We start from the raw sequence: 4,720 nt of genomic DNA, 5'->3' as shown, positions 1-4,720 counted from the left end.
TTTAAAGAGCAGGTAATTCATGTAGGATACAATCGATTTCTGAGCATATAGGAAGCTTAAAAATGTTCTAAGTTTATTTTAAAAGCTAGTAAAACTATTTTGTGAAACCTAAATATATTCATTTATTCAAACACTATTTGTAAGTCCTAATATGTGCCCAGATGGAATAGGAACTCATTCTGTAAATAAGAAACCTAACCGAGTACGATAATCACTGTGGTGAGGTAGAGAAAGACAGCCTGAATTAATGTAACAGAAGAGGTTAATTGACTTCAGAAAGATGAGAAGACAGAATTGGTAGGACTTGCCAGTCAATAGAGGGGTATAGAAAGAGGAGTAGTCAAGTTGGAAAGAGGAGTAGTCAAGGTGCTGAAACATCAGTGAACTCTTCCATCTCTATGAACTTGAAGTTAAGTTTGTCGTGTTTTATTTTGTTTTCGGGGCTTCTAATTTGTCTCCATTTTTTTTTTTAAGAATTTATTTATTTATTTATTTATTTATTTATTTATTTATTTATTTATTTATTTATTTATTTATTTATTTATCAGAGAGAGAGAGCACAAAGCAGGGGGAGCAGCCAGCAGAGGGAGAAGCAGGCTCCCCACTGAGCAGGGAGCCCGATGCAGGGCTGGATCTCAGGACCCAGATATCGTGACCTGAGCCGAAGGCAGATGCTTTAACCCACTGAGCCACCTAGGCACCCCGTCTCCTGACGTTAGAGAATAATTTTAAAGATTATTCAAAATATGGCCATTTGTTTACTGGCTACTAAGGTAAGAAAATGGGCATTAACTTGAAGACACATTACCTGGTTGTGTGAGTAGTATCCACATCTGTAGATCTCTTGCTGCATACTCTCATAAAAGAATTTGCAAAGAACTCATGGTTCTCTACCTAACACCATGGTGTTACTGATACCCATGTAGTACCCCAATGTCACTTTAAAGACTTTCAATAGTTTTCCTTGTCCAATCATAAACAAGTATTATGTTAACTAACACCAGACCCCAGATGAGAATATTAAAGTGGAAGAGGCCACAAAGCCTTCTCCCATGTCAAAAGTGAGATAACTTTAGTCTACTTAATGCGTCACTCCCGATTTAAACTTCAGCTTTGGGGAATACTCTTGTTTGATTTCTCTTCCACCTACATTTGGTCTTGGAAGTTTCATCAGCTTGGTCCATTTTCTTTCTTTCTCTAGCTAACTTTCTCTCATCTACAGTACAGAGCAAGCTTTCCTGAACAATATCCAAATTAGGTAATATTCCCAGGTACACTCCTGGCACTCCACATTATCCAATCAGAGCACTTACCACACTATTTTCATTTTGTTTTACTTAGCTTTCTCACTTAAGAAATGGTAAATTTTAAGAGGATAGATATCGTGTCTGCTTATTTCACTGTTCTATCCCTGGAACAGTATCTGCCGCAGTCTTCAGTAAGTTCTTGTTGAGTAAAGGAGTGGCAGAGGACCCAGTGGACTTCACACTAATGAACTTCCAAATAGTGTTGTGAAAACCCTATCATTCACCCACCTCTACCTCAGTCTTATATCCTCACAGCCTACCATAATAACACAAGATAGGCTCCTCCACCTAAACATTGGACAATTAAACATCTGGAAAAGCATGAAAACTTGCTTTCCATATTTAAGTACTTCCAAACTGGATGAAGACTCCCATCAAACAAACCTAAGGAATCCACTGACCTTGCATGCTACCAAAAGATGGTCTGGAAGGAAGGACACAGCTAGATGTGGGAAATTAGTAGCACTTTCCTCACCTACCTTCAAAGTCCTATATACAATAAAAGGTCTGTGGCTTTACATTTCCTTTCTTGAAACTTCTCAGGTATCACTAACTATGCATTCTCTTTAATCTACTAGTATTGGTACTCTTTGATCACAGTCCCTTTGATTACAGATTCCTGAATAGGATTTTGCATTTAGCAAGCATTCCACTCCCACCTTATTTACTGGTCTCTGATTGTTGAGCATTTTTCTCCTCCCTCCTAAGGCTAGGAATATTGAAATGACACATCCTATATCTCTACATGCTCCATCTCTTCCAACACTAAACACAGGACAAGTCCCTCAGTAATATCTTCATCACGAAGTATTATAATTCATACCTTGACTTTATTTCTCTTTTTTGTGCTAAGTGTCTATGTGAATATCTTTCTTCGGCCCCATTTTATGGAAAGGAATATCCATGGTTGGTTCATGGATCACAGAAGGACCATTTTAAGACCGATTCCAGAAAACAACTGTTCAACTGCATTTTGTATTTGTGTCTCTCTATTGTGTGTAGGGTGGGTGGATATCTTAGTGTTTGCCCCTATCATCCCAAAAGAACAACAGGACACTCACTCATAAGTGCATTCACAAATACAAACCACTGCTCACACATATAAGATAACCTAAATATCTCTGAGATGGCATATGAAATTTTAATCTCCAGGTGCCTGGCCCCAGTCTGAAGTGGTTAGTTCTAAATCTATCATGACCACTCATGCTCGCTTATTTATTTATTTGTTTGTTTGTTTGTTTATTTTTACATCCATAGCATTATAAATTTTGATCTTTAGAAAAGCCTAGGAAAAAAAAAAAAAAAGAAAAGCCTAGAAACGTTTTAGGAAATAAGTGGGAGGGGCTCAGAATTAAGCTCCTAATAAACACCTCTCTTCCACACCATTCTCTTAGCATGAGTGTCAGCTCTATAATCTATATGTAGAATTCTAATCTTGTCCTTTCCTCTTTCCTGGAGCCTCCTCTTTCCCCACCTGCCTCTTTCCTCTTCACCAGCTCCTTTTCTCATCGACTCTACTCCATTACTCCCTAATAGTTCTGCATTGCTCACCATGGGCTTATACCTTGCAGATCCTTGTCCCAGAACTGCTTTGCAAAGACAAGGTGATGATCAGAGAGTGCAGAAACACAGCAGGTGAAAAACAGACCAAAGAACAAAAGAAGCAATTCCAGGGTTAGTAAGGACAAGCACAGGGACATAAGGGACAGACATGAGATCATGCTCACAGTAAGGAAGAACTAACACATTGGGGCGCCTGGGTGGCTCAGTTGGTTAAGCAACTGCCTTCAGCTCAGGTCATGATTCTGGAGTCCCGGGATCGAGTCCCGCATCGGGCTCCCTGCTCGGCGGGGGGTCTGCTTCTCCCTCTGACCCTTCCCCTCTCATGCTCTCTGTCTCCCATTCTCTCAGATAAATAAATAAAATCTTAAAAAAAAAAAAAAGGAAGAACTAACACAGAACCTGGAAGAGTGGAGTACAAATGTACTCCCTTGTCATCTCTGGGGATTAGAGACAGGTTAGAACAGAGGACCCTGAACCCGGGGGATCTATGGGCCTCAGGTCCCAAGGCTCCAAGTCAGTCTGGGACATGAACAAGGATTCAACCAAATCAACACTTTCCCAGCTTAGAAACTTACACCTCTGCTCATATTAGCGGTAGCTTGGAAATTTTGGAATCCATGATGATAGCATACCTGAGCCTCAGCAGGATCTTGATCTAGTTTGATCAGTAATTTGATAAAGAAAGTCTGGCAAGAGTCATTCTACTATGTGTCAGCCTAGTTATAGAACTCCTAAAACTTCTTGTGCAGAGACTATTTCATTTTCCTCTGAATCCCTAGCTGAGAGTACTTCATAGTGGAAAATCAGTACATGTCTATTGGGTTGAAATGCATCTGTTTCTAGCCTTATATAACAAAACCCTGGAGATATTTCTCACAGGGGCTGCATCTCTCCAGGTGTGAAGAGGCCTCTCCTCTTAGATACTTACTTCAATGTTCAGTATTGCTTGGTAGTTCTATCTTCCATCAGTGGAGAATCATCACTAACTCTGTGTTCTGTCAATTTTTTAGACTACACGCTAGTAATCTGTTTGTTTAGGGCAAATGTCTAACACAAAGCACATGCAAATCTGAAAATCACAGCTAGCCAGCCAGGGTAGCCAGCCAGGGTAGTCTCACCCTTCCAACAGAACTCTACATACAAATTCCCATCAGACCAACAAGAAAGTCTACTTTCAATGTCTAGTGGCTAAACATCTGGAATTTATCTCTGTTCTACTCATCCCTCCTTTTGTGCTATAACAAAATACTTTAACTCTTCTGGAAATCAGTTTCTGCATCTATAAAAAGGGAATAATAACTTAGAAATGCTTAATTTAAAGAAGGGCTCTGAAGAATAAGTGCGGAAACAACTCTTACCTTACTGTGGAGAAAATAAGTCTTTTTCCATGACTCTCCATAATTTTCTGATTATTCAGAGTTACAAATCCAGGTAGATGCTCACCAAACAAAAGGGATTTCATTCATTCATTAAAACTCATTCATTTCAACTCTTTTATTCAGCAAACATTTATTGCATACCTATTACAAACTAGGAGCTTGTAAATGATAGGAATGCAACAGTAAACAAGGAGGCATGAACCTGGTCTTTGATGATATATAATGGAGGAATAGACATTAAACAACTGAGTATACAAGCAATCATTTTTTTTTATTCTTATGTTAATCCCCATACATTACATCATTAGTTTTTTTTTTTTTTTAAAGATTTTATTTATTTGACAGAGAGAGAGACACAGCGAGAGAGGGAACACAAGCAGGGGGAGTGGGAGAGGGAGAAGCAGGCTTCCCGCGGAGCAGGGAGCCCAATGCGGGGCTCGATCCCAGGACCCTGGGATCATGACCTGAGCC

Source organism: Mirounga angustirostris, unplaced genomic scaffold, assembly GCF_029215605.1.
Source record: "Mirounga angustirostris isolate CCGP_5_RB_7025 unplaced genomic scaffold, mMirAng1.0.hap1 SCAF_13, whole genome shotgun sequence".
Lineage (NCBI taxonomy): Eukaryota > Metazoa > Chordata > Mammalia > Carnivora > Phocidae > Mirounga > Mirounga angustirostris.
The sequence above is the reverse complement of the archived record's forward strand: the minus strand, read 5'-3'. Positions refer to the sequence as shown.